Source organism: Narcine bancroftii, chromosome 4 (assembly GCF_036971445.1).
Source record: "Narcine bancroftii isolate sNarBan1 chromosome 4, sNarBan1.hap1, whole genome shotgun sequence".
NCBI classification, from domain to species: domain Eukaryota; kingdom Metazoa; phylum Chordata; class Chondrichthyes; order Torpediniformes; family Narcinidae; genus Narcine; species Narcine bancroftii.
In genome coordinates this window covers 140,822,050-140,840,809 of record NC_091472.1, presented here as the reverse complement: position 1 = coordinate 140,840,809, position 18,760 = coordinate 140,822,050, and positions in this window count along the sequence as shown.

The window sequence follows — 18,760 nt, the reverse complement described above, 5'->3', positions numbered from 1 at the left end:
GAATCAGAGGCGGGCAATCAGAGGTGGGGTATCTGAGGAGGGGAATCAGAGGCGGGGAATCAGAGGCGGGGAATCAGAGGCGGGGAATCAGAGGCGTGGAATCAGAGGCGGGGAATCAGAGGCGGGGAATCAGAAGTGGGGAATCAGAGGTGGGGAATCAGAGGCGGGAAATCAGATGCAGGGAATCAGAGGCGGGCAATCAGAGGTGGGGAATCAGAGGCGGGGAAACAGATGCGGGGAATCAGAGGCGTTGAATCAGAGGCGGGGAATCAGAGGCGGGGAATCAGAGACGGGGAATCAGAAGTGGGGAAGCAGAGGTGGGGAATCAGAGGCAGGGAATCAGAGGCAGGGAATCAGATGCATGGAATCTGAGGCAGGGATTCTGAGGTGGGGAATCAGAGGCGGGAAAACAGGCGGGTAAACAGAGGCGGGTAAACATAGGCGGGGAATCAGAGGCGGGGAATCAGAGGCGGGGAATCAGAGGCGGGGAATCAGAGGCGGGGAGTCAGAGGCGGGGAATCAGAGGCGGGGAATCAGAGGCGTGGAATCAGAGGCGGGGAATCAGAGGCGGGGAATCAGAAGTGGGGAATCAGAGGTGGGGAATCAGAGGCGGGAAATCAGAGGCAGGGAATCAGAGGCGGGCAATCAGAGGTGGGGAATCAGAGGCGGGGAATCAGATGCGGGGAATCAGAGGCGTTGAATCAGAGGCGGGGAATCAGAGGCAGTGAATCAGAGACGGGGAATCAGAGGCGGGGAATCAGAGGCGGGGAATCAGAGGCGGGGAATCAGAGGCGTGGAATCAGAGGCGGGGAATCAGAGGCGGGGAATCAGAAGTGGGGAATCAGAGGTGGGGAATCAGAGGCAGGAAATCAGAGGCAGGGAATCAGAGGCGGGCAATCAGAGGTGGGGAATCAGAGGCAGGGAATCAGATGCGGGGAATCAGAGGCGTTGAATCAGAGGCGGGGAATCAGAGGCGGGGAATCAGAGACGGGGAATCAGAAGTGGGGAAGCAGAGGTGGGGAATCAGAGGCAGGGAATCAGATGAAGGGAATCTGATGCAGGGAATCTGAGGCAGGGAATCGGATGCAGGGAATCTGAGGCAGGGAATCAGTTAAAAGTTATCAGAGGCAGGGTATCAGAGGCGGGGAATCAGAGGCGGGGTATCAGATGCGCATCATCAGAGGCGGGGAATCAGAGGCGGGGAATCAGAGCTGGGGTATCAGAGGCGGGGAAAGATATGTGGGGAAACGTAGGCCAGGAACGTTGAGCGGAAAGGGAGGCAGGGAATCAGAGGCAGGGAATCAGAAGCAGGGAATCTGAGGCACGGAATCTGAGGTGGGGAATCAGAGGCGAGGAAACAGGCGGGTAAACAGAGGCGGGTAAACATAGACGGGGAATAAGAGGCGGGGAATCAGAGGCGGGGAATCTGAGGTGCAGAATCAGAGGCGTGGATTCAGAGGCGGGGAATCAGAGGCGGGGAATCAGATGCGGGGAATCAGAGGCGGGCAATCAGAGGTGGGGTATCTGAGGAGGGGAATCAGAGGCGGGGAATCAGAGGCGGGGAATCAGAGGCGGGGAATCAGAGGCGTGGAATCAGAGGCGGGGAATCAGAGGCGGGGAATCAGAAGTGGGGAATCAGAAGTGGGGAATCAGAGGCGGGAAATCAGATGCAGGGAATCAGAGGCGGGCAATCAGAGGTGGGGAATCAGAGGCGGGGAATCAGATGCGGGGAATCAGAGGCGTTGAATCAGAGGTGGGGAATCAGAGGCGGGGAATCAGAGACGGGGAATCAGAAGTGGGGAAGCAGAGGTGGGGATTCAGAGGCAGGGAATCAGAGGCAGGGAATCAGAGGCATGGAATCTGAGGCAGGGAATCTGAGGTGGGGAATCAGAGGCGGGAAAACAGGCGGGTAAACAGAGGCGGGTAAACATAGGCAGGGAATCAGAGGCGGGGAATCAGAGGCAGGGAATCAGAAGCGGGGAATCAGAGGCGGGGAATCAGAGGCGGGGAATCTGAGGTGGGGAATCAGATGCAGGGAATCAGAGGCGGGGAATCAGAGGTGGGGTATCAAAGGCGGGGAATCAGAGGCGGGGAATCAGAGGCGGGGAATCAGAGGCGTGGAATCAGAGGCGGGGAATCAGAGGCGGGGAATCTGAAGTGGGGAATCAGAGGTGGGAAATCAGAGGCGTTGAATCAGAGGCGGGGAATCAGAGGCGGGGAATCAGAGGCAGGGAATCAGAGGCGGCCAATCAGATGCAGGGAATCAGAGGCAGGGAATCAGAGGCAGGGAATCTGAGGCGGCGAATATGAGGTGGTGAATCAGTGGCGGGGAACAGGCGGGTAAACACAGGCGGGGAATCAGAGGCAGGGAATCAGAGGCGGGGAATCAGAGGCAGGGAATCGGATGAAGGGAATCTGATGCAGGGAATCTGAGGCAGGGAATCTGAGGCAGGGAATCTGTGGCAGGGAATCTGATGCGGGTTATCAGAAGGGGGAAATGAGATGTGGGAAACGAGATGCAGAGTAAGAGGCACGGAAATAGAGGCAGGGAAAGAGAGGCAGGGTATCAGATGTTGGTATTCAGAGGCGTGGAATCAGAGGCGGGGAATCAGAGACACAGAAAGAGAGGCGTGGAATCAGAGGTGCGGAATCAGAGCCGGTGAATCTGAGCCGGGAAATCAGAAGCAGAGCAACAGAGGCATTGAAACATGGGTGCGGAATCGGACGCGGGGAATCAAAGGTGGGGACTCAGAGGCAGGGTATCAGAGGCGGGTAATCAGAGGCGTGGAATCAGAGGCGGGGAATCAGAGACACAGAAAGAGAGGCGTGGAATCAGAGGTGCGGAATCAGAGCCGGTGAATCTGAGCCGGGAAATCAGAAGCAGAGCAACAGAGGCGGTGAAACATGGGTGCGGAATCGGACGCGGGGAATAAGAAGTGGGGATCAGAGGCAGGGAATCAGAGGCAGGTTATCAGAGGCAGGGAATCAGAGGCGGGGAATAAGAGGCGAGGAATCAGAGGCGGGGAATCAGAGGCGGGGAATCAGAGGCGGGGAGTCAGAGGCGGAGAATCAGAGGCGGGCAATCAGATGAAGGGATTCAGAGGCAGGGAATCAGAGGCAGAGAATCAGAGGCAGGGAATCTGAGGCAGGGACTCAGAGGTGGGGATTCAGAGGCGGGGAATCAGAGGCAGGGAATAAGATGAAGGGAATCTGATGCAGGGAATCAGAGGTGGGGAATCAGAGGCGGGGAATCAGAGGCGGGGAATCTGAGGCGGGGAATCAGAGGCGGGGAATCAGATGCGGGGAATCAGAGGTGGGGAATCAGAGGCGTGGAATCAGAGGTGGGGAATCAGAGGTGGGGAATCAGAAGTGGGGAATCAGAGGTGGGGAATCAGAGGCGGGGAATCGGAGGCGTGGAATCAGAGGCGGGCAATCAGAAGTGGGGAATCAGAGTCGGGGAATCAGAGGCGGGGAATCTGAGGCGGGGAATTAGATGCAGGGAATCAGAGGCGGGGAATCAGAGGTGGGGAATCAGAGGCGGGGAATCAGAGGCGGGGAATCAGAGGCGGTGATTTCGAGGCGGGGAATCAGACGCGGGAATCAGAGGCGGGGAATCAGAAGTGGGGAATCAGAGGCAGGGAATCTGAGGTGGGCAATCAGAGGCGGGAAAACAGGCGGGTAAACAGAGGCGGGTAAACATAGGTGGGGAATCAGAGGCGGGGAATCAGAGGCGGGGAATCAGAGGCTGGGAATCAGAGTCGGGGAATCAGAGGCAGGGAATCTGAGGCAGGGAATCAGATGCAGGGAAACAGAATCGGGGAATCAGAGGCGGGGTATCAGAGGCGGGGAATCAGAGGCGCGGAATCAGATGCGGGGAATCAGAGGCGTGGAATCAGAGACAGGGAATCAGAGGCGGGGCATCAGAAGTGGGGAATCAGAGGTGGTGGATCAGAGGCGGGGAATGAGAGGCGGGGAATCAGAGGCGTGGAATCAGAGGTGGGGAAAGAGATGTGGGGAAACAGGCGGGTAAACAGAAGCGGGTAAACATAGGTGCATAAATAGAGGCAGCGAAAGAGATGGGCGAAACATAGTGGTTGGAACTTGTATGTTGAAAATGAGGTACACAGAACAGATCAAACAGAGTTGTTGAAATTGAGGGAGGGAAAGAGAGGCACGGAAAGAGTGGAGGGGAAAGAGTGCAGGCAAAAGAGAGGCGTAGAGACAGAGGTGGGGATCAGTAGCGGGGAATCAGAGGCGGGGAATGAGAGGCAGGGAATCAGATGAAGGGAATCTGATGCAGGGAATCTTAGGAAGGGAATCGGATGCAGGGAATCTGAGGCAGGGAATCAGTAAAAAGTTATCAGAGGCAGGGTATCAGAGGCGGGGAATCAGAGGCGGGGTATCAGATGTGCATCATCAGAGGCGGGGAATCAGAGGCGGGGAATCAGAGGCGTGGAATCAGAGGCGGGGAATCAGAGGCGGGGAATCAGAAGTGGGGAATCAGAGGTGGGGAATCAGAGGCGGGAAATCAGATGCAGGGAATCAGAGGCGGGCAATCAGAGGTGGGGAATCAGAGGCGGGGAATCAGATGCGGGGAATCAGAGGCGTTGAATCAGAGGTGGGGAATCAGAGGCGGGGAATCAGAGACGGGGAATCAGAAGTGGGGAAGCAGAGGTGGGGAATCAGATGCAGGGAATCAGAGGCAGGGAATCAGAGGCATGGAATCTGAGGCAGGGAATCTGAGGTGGGGAATCAGAGGCGGGAAAACAGGCGGGTAAACAGAGGCGGGTAAACATAGGCGGAGAATCAGAGGCGGGGAATCAGAGGCGGGGAATCAGAGGCGGGGAATCAGAGGCGGGGAATCAGAGGCGGGGAATCTGAGGTGGGGAATCAGATGCAGGGAATCAGAGGCGGGGAATCAGAGGTGGGGTATCAAAGGCGGGGAATCAGAGGCGGGGAATCAGAGGCGGGGAATCAGAGGCGTGGAATCAGAGGCGGGGAATCAGAGGCGGGGAATCTGAAGTGGGGAATCAGAGGTGGGAAATCAGAGGCGGGGAATCAGAGGCGGGGAATCAGAGGCGGGGAATCAGAGGCAGGGAATCAGAGGCAGCCAATCAGATGCAGGGAACCAGAGGCAGGGAATCAGAGGCAGGGAATCTGAGGCGGCGAATATGAGGTGGTGAATCAGTGGCGGGGAACAGGCGGGTAAACAGAGGCGGGGAATCAGAGGCAGGGAATCAGAGGCGGGGAATCAGAGGCAGGGAATCGGATGAAGGGAATCTGATGCAGGGAATCTGAGGCAGGGAATCTGAGGCAGGGAATCTGTGGCAGGAATCTGATGCGGGTTATCAGAAGGGGGAAATGAGATGTGGGAAACGAGATGCAGAGTAAGAGGCACGGAAATAGAGGCAGGGAAAGAGAGGCAGGGTATCAGATGTTGGTATTCAGAGGCGTGGAATCAGAGGCGGGGAATCAGAGACACAGAAAGAGAGGCGTGGAATCAGAGGTGCGGAATCAGAGCCGGTGAATCTGAGCCGGGAAATCAGAAGCAGAGCAACAGAGGCGTTGAAACATGGGTGCGGAATCGGACGCGGGGAATCAAAGGTGGGGACTCAGAGGCAGGGTATCAGAGGCGGGTAATCAGAGGCGTGGAATCAGAGGCGGGGAATCAGAGACACAGAAAGAGAGGCGTGGAATCAGAGGTGCGGAATCAGAGCCGGTGAATCTGAGCCGGGAAATCAGAAGCAGAGCAACAGAGGCGGTGAAACATGGGTGCGGAATCGGACGCGGGGAATAAGAAGTGGGGACTCAGAGGCAGGGAATCAGAGGCAGGTTATCAGAGGCAGGGAATCAGAGGCGGGGAATAAGAGGCGAGGAATCAGAGGCGGGGAATCAGAGGCGGGGAATCAGAGGCGGGGAGTCAGAGGCGGAGAATCAGAGGCGGGCAATCAGATGCAGGGAATCAGAGGCAGGGAATCAGAGGCAGAGAATCAGAGGCAGGGAATCTGAGGCAGGGACTCAGAGGTGGGGATTCAGAGGCGGGGAATCAGAGGCAGGGAATCAGATGAAGGGAATCTGATGCAGGGAATCAGAGGTGGGGAATCAGAGGCGGGGAATCAGAGGCGGGGAATCTGAGGCGGGGAATCAGAGGCGGGGAATCAGATGCGGGTAATCAGAGGTGGGGAATCAGAGGCGTGGAATCAGAGGCGGGGAATCAGAGGTGGGGAATCAGAAGTGGGGAATCAGAGGTGGGGAATCAGAGGCGGGGAATCAGAGGCGTGGAATCAGAGGCGGGCAATCAGAAGTGGGGAATCAGAGTCGGGGAATCAGAGGCGGGGAATCTGAGGCGGGGAATCAGATGCAGGGAATCAGAGGCGGGGAATCAGAGGCGGGGAATCAGATGCGGGGAATCAGAGGCGGGGAATCAGAGGCGGTGATTTCGAGGCGGGGAATCAGACGCGGGAATCAGAGGCGGGGAATCAGAAGTGGGGAATCAGAGGTGGGGAATCTGAGGCGGGGAATCAGAGGCAGGTAATCAGAGGCGGGCAATCAGATGCAGGGAATCAGAGGCAGGGAATCAGAGGCAGGGAATCTGAGGCAGGGAATCTGAGGCAGGGAATCTGAGGTGGGCAATCAGAGGCGGGAAAACAGGCGGGTAAACAGAGGCGGGTAAACATAGGTGGGGAATCAGAGGCGGGGAATCAGAGGCGGGGAATCAGAGGCGGGGAATCAGAGTCGGGGAATCAGAGGCAGGGAATCTGAGGCAGGGAATCAGATGCAGGGAAACAGAGGCGGGGAATCAGAGGCAGGGTATCTGAGGCAGGGAATCTGTGGCAGGGAATCTGATGCGGGTTATCAGAAGGGGGAAATGAGATATGGGAAACGAGATGCAGAGAAAGAGGCACGGAAATAGAGGGAGGAAAGAGAGGCAGGGTATCAGAGGCGGGTAATCAGAGGCGTGGAATCGGAGGCGGGGAATCAGAGACACAGAAAGAGAGGCGTGGAATCAGAGGTGCGGAATCAGAGCCGGTGAATCTGAGCCGGGAAAACAGAAGCAGAGCAACAGAGGCGGTGAAACATGGGTGCGGAATCGGACTCGGGGAATCAGAGGTGGGGACTCAGAGGCAGGGAATCAGAGGCAGGGAATCAGAGGCAGGTTATCAGAGGCAGGGAATCAGAGGCGGGGAATCATAGGCGGGGAATCAGAGGCGGGGAATCAGAGGCGGGGAATCAGAGGCGGGGAATCAGAGGCGGAGAATCAGAGGCGGGCAATCAGATGCAGGAAATCAGAGGCAGGGAATCAGAGGCAGGGAATCAGATGCAGGGAATCTGAGGCAGGGAATCAGAGGTGGGGAATCAGAGGCGGGGAATCAGAGGCAGGGAATCAGATGAAGGGAATCTGATGCAGGGAATCTGAGGCAGGGAATCTGAGGCAGGGAATCTGTGGCTGGGAATCTGATGCGGGTTATCAGAAGGGGGAAATGAGATGTGGGAAACTAGATGCAGAGAAAGAGGCACGGAAATAGAGGCAGGGAAAGAGAGGCAGGGAATCAGAGGCGGGGAATCAGAGGTGGGGAATCAGAGGCGGGGAATCAGAGGCGGGGAATCAGAGAGGGGAATCAGAGGTGGGGAATCAGAGGCAGGGAATCAGAGGCAGGGAATCAGAGGCGGGCAATCAGATGCGGCGAATCAGAGGCGTGGAATCAGAGGTGGGGAAAGAGATGTGGGGAAACGTAGGCCAGGAAAGTAGCGCGGAAAGGGAGGCGGTGAATCAGAGGCAGGGAATCAGAGGCGGGGAATGAGAGGCGGGGAATCAGAGGCGTGGAATCAGAGGTGGGGAAAGAGATGTGGGGAAACAGGCGGGTAAACAGAAGCGGGTAAACATAGGTGCATAAATAGAGGCGGCGAAAGAGATGGGCGAAACATAGTGGTTGGAACTTGTATGTTGAAAATGAGGTATACAGAACAGATCAAACAGAGTTGTTGAAATTGAGGGAGGGAAAGAGAGGCACGGAAAGAGTGGAGGGGAAAGAGTGCAGGCAAAAGAGAGGAGTAGAGACAGAGGTGGGGATCAGTAGCGGGGAATCAGAGGCGGGGAATGAGAGGCAGGGAATCAGATGAAGGGAATCTGATGCAGGGAATCTGAGGAAGGGAATCGGATGCAGGGAATCTGAGGCAGGGAATCAGTAAAAAGTTATCAGAGGCAGGGTATCAGAGGCGGGGAATCAGAGGCGGGGTATCAGATGCGCATCATCAGAGGCGGGGAATCAGAGGCGGGGAATCAGAGGTGGGGTATCAGAGGCGGGGAAAGATATGTGGGGAAACGTAGGCCAGGAAAGTTGAGCGGAAAGGGAGGCAGGGAATCAGAGGCAGGGAATCAGAAGCAGGGAATCTGAGGCAGGGAATCTGAGCTGGGGAATCAGAGGCGGGGAAACAGGCGGGTAAACAGAGGTGGATAAACATAGACGGGGAATAAGAGGCGGGGAATCAGAGGCGGGGAATCAGAGGTGGGGAATCAGAGGCGGGGATTCAGAGGCGGGGAATCAGAGGCGGGGAATCAGAGGCGGGGTATCTGAGGAGGGGAATCAGAGGCGGGGAATCCGAGGCGGGGAATCAGAGGCGGGGAATCAGAGGCGTGGAATCAGAGGCGGGGAATCAGAGGCGGGGAATCAGAAGTGGGGAATCAGAGGTGGGGAATCAGAGGCGGGAAATCAGAGGCAGGGAATCAGAGGCGGGCAATCAGAGGTGGGGAATCAGAGGCGGGGAATCAGATGCGGGGAATCAGAGGCGTTGAATCAGAGGCGGGGAATCAGAGGCAGTGAATCAGAGACGGGGTATCTGAGGAGGGGAATCAGAGGCGGGGAATCAGAGTCGGGGAATCAGAGGCGGGGAATCAGAGGCGTGGAATCAGAGGCGGGGAATCAGAGGCGGGGAATCAGAAGTGGGGAATCAGAGGTGGGGAATCAGAGGCAGGAAATCAGAGGCAGGGAATCAGAGGCGGGCAATCAGAGGTGGGGAATCAGAGGCAGGGAATCAGATGCGGGGAATCAGAGGCGTTGAATCAGAGGCGGGGAATCAGAGGCGGGGAATCAGAGACGGGGAATCAGAAGTGGGGAAGCAGAGGTGGGGAATCAGAGGCAGGGAATCAGATGAAGGGAATCTGATGCAGGGAATCTGAGGCAGGGAATCGGATGCAGGGAATCTGAGGCAGGGAATCAGTTAAAAGTTATCAGAGGCAGGGTATCAGAGGCGGGGAATCAGAGGCGGGGTATCAGATGCGCATCATCAGAGGCGGGGAATCAGAGGCGGGGAATCAGAGCTGGGGTATCAGAGGCGGGGAAAGATATGTGGGGAAACGTAGGCCAGGAAAGTTGAGCAGAAAGGGAGGCAGGGAATCAGAGGCAGGGAATCAGAAGCAGGGAATCTGAGGCACGGAATCTGAGGTGGGGAATCAGAGGCGAGGAAACAGGCGGGTAAACAGAGGCGGGTAAACATAGACGGGGAATAAGAGGCGGGGAATCAGAGGCGGGGAATCAGAGGTGCGGAATCAGAGGCGTGGATTCAGAGGCGGGGAATCAGAGGCGGGGAATCAGATGCGGGGAATCAGAGGCGGGCAATCAGAGGTGGGGTATCTGAGGAGGGGAATCAGAGGCGGGGAATCAGAGGCGGGGAATCAGAGGCGGGGAATCAGAGGCGTGGAATCAGAGGCGGGGAATCAGAGGCGGGGAATCAGAAGTGGGGAATCAGAGGTGGGGAATCAGAGGCGGGAAATCAGATGCAGGGAATCAGAGGCGGGCAATCAGAGGTGGGGAATCAGAGGCGGGGAATCAGATGCGGGGAATCAGAGGCGTTGAATCAGAGGCGGGGAATCAGAGGCGGGGAATCAGAGACGGGGAATCAGAAGTGGGGAAGCAGAGGTGGGGAATCAGAGGCAGGGAATCAGAGGCAGGGAATCAGATGCATGGAATCTGAGGCAGGGATTCTGAGGTGGGGAATCAGAGGCGGGAAAACAGGCGGGTAAACAGAGGCGGGTAAACATAGGCGGGGAATCAGAGGCGGGGAATCAGAGGCGGGGAATCAGAGGCGGGGAATCAGAGGCGGGGAGTCAGAGGCGGGGAATCAGAGGCGGGGAATCAGAGGCGTGGAATCAGAGGCGGGGAATCAGAGGCGGGGAATCAGAAGTGGGGAATCAGAGGTGGGGAATCAGAGGCGGGAAATCAGAGGCAGGGAATCAGAGGCGGGCAATCAGAGGTGGGGAATCAGAGGCGGGGAATCAGATGCGGGGAATCAGAGGCGTTGAATCAGAGGCGGGGAATCAGAGGCAGTGAATCAGAGACGGGGAATCAGAGGCGGGGAATCAGAGGCGGGGAATCAGAGGCGGGGAATCAGAGGCGTGGAATCAGAGGCGGGGAATCAGAGGCGGGGAATCAGAAGTGGGGAATCAGAGGTGGGGAATCAGAGGCAGGAAATCAGAGGCAGGGAATCAGAGGCGGGCAATCAGAGGTGGGGAATCAGAGGCAGGGAATCAGATGCGGGGAATCAGAGGCGTTGAATCAGAGGCGGGGAATCAGAGGCGGGGAATCAGAGACGGGGAATCAGAAGTGGGGAAGCAGAGGTGGGGAATCAGAGGCAGGGAATCAGATGAAGGGAATCTGATGCAGGGAATCTGAGGCAGGGAATCGGATGCAGGGAATCTGAGGCAGGGAATCAGTTAAAAGTTATCAGAGGCAGGGTATCAGAGGCGGGGAATCAGAGGCGGGGTATCAGATGCGCATCATCAGAGGCGGGGAATCAGAGGCGGGGAATCAGAGCTGGGGTATCAGAGGCGGGGAAAGATATGTGGGGAAACGTAGGCCAGGAACGTTGAGCGGAAAGGGAGGCAGGGAATCAGAGGCAGGGAATCAGAAGCAGGGAATCTGAGGCACGGAATCTGAGGTGGGGAATCAGAGGCGAGGAAACAGGCGGGTAAACAGAGGCGGGTAAACATAGACGGGGAATAAGAGGCGGGGAATCAGAGGCGGGGAATCTGAGGTGCAGAATCAGAGGCGTGGATTCAGAGGCGGGGAATCAGAGGCGGGGAATCAGATGCGGGGAATCAGAGGCGGGCAATCAGAGGTGGGGTATCTGAGGAGGGGAATCAGAGGCGGGGAATCAGAGGCGGGGAATCAGAGGCGGGGAATCAGAGGCGTGGAATCAGAGGCGGGGAATCAGAGGCGGGGAATCAGAAGTGGGGAATCAGAGGTGGGGAATCAGAGGCGGGAAATCAGATGCAGGGAATCAGAGGCGGGCAATCAGAGGTGGGGAATCAGAGGCGGGGAATCAGATGCGGGGAATCAGAGGCGTTGAATCAGAGGTGGGGAATCAGAGGCGGGGAATCAGAGACGGGGAATCAGAAGTGGGGAAGCAGAGGTGGGGATTCAGAGGCAGGGAATCAGAGGCAGGGAATCAGAGGCATGGAATCTGAGGCAGGGAATCTGAGGTGGGGAATCAGAGGCGGGAAAACAGGCGGGTAAACAGAGGCGGGTAAACATAGGCAGGGAATCAGAGGCGGGGAATCAGAGGCAGGGAATCAGAAGCGGGGAATCAGAGGCGGGGAATCAGAGGCGGGGAATCTGAGGTGGGGAATCAGATGCAGGGAATCAGAGGCGGGGAATCAGAGGTGGGGTATCAAAGGCGGGGAATCAGAGGCGGGGAATCAGAGGCGGGGAATCAGAGGCGTGGAATCAGAGGCGGGGAATCAGAGGCGGGGAATCTGAAGTGGGGAATCAGAGGTGGGAAATCAGAGGCGTTGAATCAGAGGCGGGGAATCAGAGGCGGGGAATCAGAGGCAGGGAATCAGAGGCGGCCAATCAGATGCAGGGAATCAGAGGCAGGGAATCAGAGGCAGGGAATCTGAGGCGGCGAATATGAGGTGGTGAATCAGTGGCGGGGAACAGGCGGGTAAACACAGGCGGGGAATCAGAGGCAGGGAATCAGAGGCGGGGAATCAGAGGCAGGGAATCGGATGAAGGGAATCTGATGCAGGGAATCTGAGGCAGGGAATCTGAGGCAGGGAATCTGTGGCAGGGAATCTGATGCGGGTTATCAGAAGGGGGAAATGAGATGTGGGAAACGAGATGCAGAGTAAGAGGCACGGAAATAGAGGCAGGGAAAGAGAGGCAGGGTATCAGATGTTGGTATTCAGAGGCGTGGAATCAGAGGCGGGGAATCAGAGACACAGAAAGAGAGGCGTGGAATCAGAGGTGCGGAATCAGAGCCGGTGAATCTGAGCCGGGAAATCAGAAGCAGAGCAACAGAGGCGTTGAAACATGGGTGCGGAATCGGACGCGGGGAATCAAAGGTGGGGACTCAGAGGCAGGGTATCAGAGGCGGGTAATCAGAGGCGTGGAATCAGAGGCGGGGAATCAGAGACACAGAAAGAGAGGCGTGGAATCAGAGGTGCGGAATCAGAGCCGGTGAATCTGAGCCGGGAAATCAGAAGCAGAGCAACAGAGGCGGTGAAACATGGGTGCGGAATCGGACGCGGGGAATAAGAAGTGGGGATCAGAGGCAGGGAATCAGAGGCAGGTTATCAGAGGCAGGGAATCAGAGGCGGGGAATAAGAGGCGAGGAATCAGAGGCGGGGAATCAGAGGCGGGGAATCAGAGGCGGGGAGTCAGAGGCGGAGAATCAGAGGCGGGCAATCAGATGAAGGGAATCAGAGGCAGGGAATCAGAGGCAGAGAATCAGAGGCAGGGAATCTGAGGCAGGGACTCAGAGGTGGGGATTCAGAGGCGGGGAATCAGAGGCAGGGAATAAGATGAAGGGAATCTGATGCAGGGAATCAGAGGTGGGGAATCAGAGGCGGGGAATCAGAGGCGGGGAATCTGAGGCGGGGAATCAGAGGCGGGGAATCAGATGCGGGGAATCAGAGGTGGGGAATCAGAGGCGTGGAATCAGAGGTGGGGAATCAGAGGTGGGGAATCAGAAGTGGGGAATCAGAGGTGGGGAATCAGAGGCGGGGAATCGGAGGCGTGGAATCAGAGGCGGGCAATCAGAAGTGGGGAATCAGAGTCGGGGAATCAGAGGCGGGGAATCTGAGGCGGGGAATCAGATGCAGGGAATCAGAGGCGGGGAATCAGAGGTGGGGAATCAGAGGCGGGGAATCAGAGGCGGGGAATCAGAGGCGGTGATTTCGAGGCGGGGAATCAGACGCGGGAATCAGAGGCGGGGAATCAGAAGTGGGGAATCAGAGGCAGGGAATCAGAGGCAGGGAATCTGAGGCAGGGAATCTGAGGCAGGGAATCTGAGGTGGGCAATCAGAGGCGGGAAAACAGGCGGGTAAACAGAGGCGGGTAAACATAGGTGGGGAATCAGAGGCGGGGAATCAGAGGCGGGGAATCAGAGGCTGGGAATCAGAGTCGGGGAATCAGAGGCAGGGAATCTGAGGCAGGGAATCAGATGCAGGGAAACAGAATCGGGGAATCAGAGGCGGGGTATCAGAGGCGGGGAATCAGAGGCGCGGAATCAGATGCGGGGAATCAGAGGCGTGGAATCAGAGACAGGGAATCAGAGGCGGGGCATCAGAAGTGGGGAATCAGAGGTGGTGGATCAGAGGCGGGGAATGAGAGGCGGGGAATCAGAGGCGTGGAATCAGAGGTGGGGAAAGAGATGTGGGGAAACAGGCGGGTAAACAGAAGCGGGTAAACATAGGTGCATAAATAGAGGCGGCGAAAGAGATGGGCGAAACATAGTGGTTGGAACTTGTATGTTGAAAATGAGGTACACAGAACAGATCAAACAGAGTTGTTGAAATTGAGGGAGGGAAAGAGAGGCACGGAAAGAGTGGAGGGGAAAGAGTGCAGGCAAAAGAGAGGCGTAGAGACAGAGGTGGGGATCAGTAGCGGGGAATCAGAGGCGGGGAATGAGAGGCAGGGAATCAGATGAAGGGAATCTGATGCAGGGAATCTGAGGAAGGGAATCGGATGCAGGGAATCTGAGGCAGGGAATCAGTAAAAAGTTATCAGAGGCAGGGTATCAGAGGCGGGGAATCAGAGGCGGGGTATCAGATGTGCATCATCAGAGGCGGGGAATCAGAGGCGGGGAATCAGAGGTGGGGTATCAGAGGCGGGGAAAGATATGTGGGGAAACGTAGGCCAGGAAAGTTGAGCGGAAAGGGAGGCAGGGAATCAGAGGCAGGGAATCAGAAGCAGGGAATCTGAGGCAGGGAATCTGAGCTGGGGAATCAGAGGCGGGGAAACGGGCGGGTAAACAGAGGTGGATAAACATAGACGGGGAATAAGATGCGGGGAATCAGAGGCGGGGAATCAGAGGCGGGGAATCAGAGGCGGAGAATCAGAGGCGGGGTATCTGAGGAGGGGAATCAGAGGCGGGGAATCCGAGGTGGGGAATCAGAGGCGGGGAATCAGAGGCGGGGAATCAGAAGTGGGGAATCAGAGGTGGGGAATCAGAGGCGGGAAATCAGAGGCAGGGAATCAGAGGCGGGCAATCAGAGGTGGGGAATCAGAGGCGGGGAATCAGATGCGGGGAATCAGAGGCATTGAATCAGAGGCGGGGAATCAGAGGCAGTGAATCAGAGACGGGGTATCTGAGGAGGGGAATCAGAGGCGGGGAATCAGAGGCGGGGAATCAGAGGCGGGGAATCAGAGGCGTGGAATCAGAGGCGGGGAAACATGGGTGCGGAATCGGACGCGGGGAATAAGAAGTGGGGATCAGAGGCAGGGAATCAGAGGCAGGTTATCAGAGGCAGGGAATCAGAGGCGGGGAATAAGAGGCGAGGAATCAGAGGCGGGGAATCAGAGGCGGGGAATCAGAGGCGGGGAGTCAGAGGCGGAGAATCAGAGGCGGGCAATCAGATGAAGGGAATCAGAGGCAGGGAATCAGAGGCAGAGAATCAGAGGCAGGGAATCTGAGGCAGGGACTCAGAGGTGGGGATTCAGAGGCGGGGAATCAGAGGCAGGGAATAAGATGAAGGGAATCTGATGCAGGGAATCAGAGGTGGGGAATCAGAGGCGGGGAATCAGAGGCGGGGAATCTGAGGCGGGGAATCAGAGGCGGGGAATCAGATGCGGGGAATCAGAGGTGGGGAATCAGAGGCGTGGAATCAGAGGTGGGGAATCAGAGGTGGGGAATCAGAAGTGGGGAATCAGAGGTGGGGAATCAGAGGCGGGGAATCGGAGGCGTGGAATCAGAGGCGGGCAATCAGAAGTGGGGAATCAGAGTCGGGGAATCAGAGGCGGGGAATCTGAGGCGGGGAATCAGATGCAGGGAATCAGAGGCGGGGAATCAGAGGTGGGGAATCAGAGGCGGGGAATCAGAGGCGGGGAATCAGAGGCGGTGATTTCGAGGCGGGGAATCAGACGCGGGAATCAGAGGCGGGGAATCAGAAGTGGGGAATCAGAGGCAGGGAATCAGAGGCAGGGAATCTGAGGCAGGGAATCTGAGGCAGGGAATCTGAGGTGGGCAATCAGAGGCGGGAAAACAGGCGGGTAAACAGAGGCGGGTAAACATAGGTGGGGAATCAGAGGCGGGGAATCAGAGGCGGGGAATCAGAGGCTGGGAATCAGAGTCGGGGAATCAGAGGCAGGGAATCTGAGGCAGGGAATCAGATGCAGGGAAACAGAATCGGGGAATCAGAGGCGGGGTATCAGAGGCGGGGAATCAGAGGCGCGGAATCAGATGCGGGGAATCAGAGGCGTGGAATCAGAGACAGGGAATCAGAGGCGGGGCATCAGAAGTGGGGAATCAGAGGTGGTGGATCAGAGGCGGGGAATGAGAGGCGGGGAATCAGAGGCGTGGAATCAGAGGTGGGGAAAGAGATGTGGGGAAACAGGCGGGTAAACAGAAGCGGGTAAACATAGGTGCATAAATAGAGGCGGCGAAAGAGATGGGCGAAACATAGTGGTTGGAACTTGTATGTTGAAAATGAGGTACACAGAACAGATCAAACAGAGTTGTTGAAATTGAGGGAGGGAAAGAGAGGCACGGAAAGAGTGGAGGGGAAAGAGTGCAGGCAAAAGAGAGGCGTAGAGACAGAGGTGGGGATCAGTAGCGGGGAATCAGAGGCGGGGAATGAGAGGCAGGGAATCAGATGAAGGGAATCTGATGCAGGGAATCTGAGGAAGGGAATCGGATGCAGGGAATCTGAGGCAGGGAATCAGTAAAAAGTTATCAGAGGCAGGGTATCAGAGGCGGGGAATCAGAGGCGGGGTATCAGATGTGCATCATCAGAGGCGGGGAATCAGAGGCGGGGAATCAGAGGTGGGGTATCAGAGGCGGGGAAAGATATGTGGGGAAACGTAGGCAAGGAAAGTTGAGCGGAAAGGGAGGCAGGGAATCAGAGGCAGGGAATCAGAAGCAGGGAATCTGAGGCAGGGAATCTGAGCTGGGGAATCAGAGGCGGGGAAACGGGCGGGTAAACAGAGGTGGATAAACATAGACGGGGAATAAGATGCGGGGAATCAGAGGCGGGGAATCAGAGGCGGGGAATCAGAGGCGGAGAATCAGAGGCGGGGTATCTGAGGAGGGGAATCAGAGGCGGGGAATCCGAGGTGGGGAATCAGAGGCGGGGAATCAGAGGCGGGGAATCAGAAGTGGGGAATCAGAGGTGGGGAATCAGAGGCGGGAAATCAGAGGCAGGGAATCAGAGGCGGGCAATCAGAGGTGGGGAATCAGAGGCGGGGAATCAGATGCGGGGAATCAGAGGCATTGAATCAGAGGCGGGGAATCAGAGGCAGTGAATCAGAGACGGGGTATCTGAGGAGGGGAATCAGAGGCGGGGAATCAGAGGCGGGGAATCAGAGGCGGGGAATCAGAGGCGTGGAATCAGAGGCGGGGAATCAGAGGCGGGGAATCAGAAGTGGGGAATCAGAGGTGGGGAATCAGAGGCAGGAAATCAGAGGCAGGGAATCAGAGGCAGGGAATCAGAGGCGGGGAATAAGAGGCGAGGAATCAGAGGCGGGGAATCAGAGGCGGGGAATCAGAGGCGGGGAGTCAGAGGCGGAGAATCAGAGGCGGGCAATCAGATGAAGGGAATCAGAGGCAGGGAATCAGAGGCAGAGAATCAGAGGCAGGGAATCTGAGGCAGGGACTCAGAGGTGGGGATTCAGAGGCGGGGAATCAGAGGCAGGGAATAAGATGAAGGGAATCTGATGCAGGGAATCAGAGGTGGGGAATCAGAGGCGGGGAATCAGAGGCGGGGAATCTGAGGCGGGGAATCAGAGGCGGGGAATCAGATGCGGGGAATCAGAGGTGGGGAATCAGAGGCGTGGAATCAGAGGTGGGGAATCAGAGGTGGGGAATCAGAAGTGGGGAATCAGAGGTGGGGAATCAGAGGCGGGGAATCGGAGGCGTGGAATCAGAGGCGGGCAATCAGAAGTGGGGAATCAGAGTCGGGGAATCAGAGGCGGGGAATCTGAGGCGGGGAATCAGATGCAGGGAATCAGAGGCGGGGAATCAGAGGTGGGGAATCAGAGGCGGGGAATCAGAGGCGGGGAATCAGAGGCGGTGATTTCGAGGCGGGGAATCAGACGCGGGAATCAGAGGCGGGGAATCAGAAGTGGGGAATCAGAGGCAGGGAATCAGAGGCAGGGAATCTGAGGCAGGGAATCTGAGGCAGGGAATCTGAGGTGGGCAATCAGAGGCGGGAAAACAGGCGGGTAAACAGAGGCGGGTAAACATAGGTGGGGAATCAGAGGCGGGGAATCAGAGGCGGGGAATCAGAGGCTGGGAATCAGAGTCGGGGAATCAGAGGCAGGGAATCTGAGGCAGGGAATCAGATGCAGGGAAACAGAATCGGGGAATCAGAGGCGGGGTATCAGAGGCGGGGAATCAGAGGCGCGGAATCAGATGCGGGGAATCAGAGGCGTGGAATCAGAGACAGGGAATCAGAGGCGGGGCATCAGAAGTGGGGAATCAGAGGTGGTGGATCAGAGGCGGGGAATGAGAGGCGGGGAATCAGAGGCGTGGAATCAGAGGTGGGGAAAGAGATGTGGGGAAACAGGCGGGTAAACAGAAGCGGGTAAACATAGGTGCATAAATAGAGGCGGCGAAAGAGATGGGCGAAACATAGTGGTTGGAACTTGTATGTTGAAAATGAGGTACACAGAACAGATCAAACAGAGTTGTTGAAATTGAGGGAGGGAAAGAGAGGCACGGAAAGAGTGGAGGGGAAAGAGTGCAGGCAAAAGAGAGGCGTAGAGACAGAGGTGGGGATCAGTAGCGGGGAATCAGAGGCGGGGAATGAGAGGCAGGGAATCAGATGAAGGGAATCTGATGCAGGGAATCTGAGGAAGGGAATCGGATGCAGGGAATCTGAGGCAGGGAATCAGTAAAAAGTTATCAGAGGCAGGGTATCAGAGGCGGGGAATCAGAGGCGGGGTATCAGATGTGCATCATCAGAGGCGGGGAATCAGAGGCGGGGAATCAGAGGTGGGGTATCAGAGGCGGGGAAAGATATGTGGGGAAACGTAGGCCAGGAAAGTTGAGCGGAAAGGGAGGCAGGGAATCAGAGGCAGGGAATCAGAAGCAGGGAATCTGAGGCAGGGAATCTGAGCTGGGGAATCAGAGGCGGGGAAACGGGCGGGTAAACAGAGGTGGATAAACATAGACGGGGAATAAGATGCGGGGAATCAGAGGCGGGGAATCAGAGGTGGGGAATCAGAGGCGGGGATTCAGAGGCGGGGAATCAGAGGCGGGGAATCAGAGGCGGGGTATCTGAGGAGGGGAATCAGAGGCGGGGAATCCGAGGTGGGGAATCAGA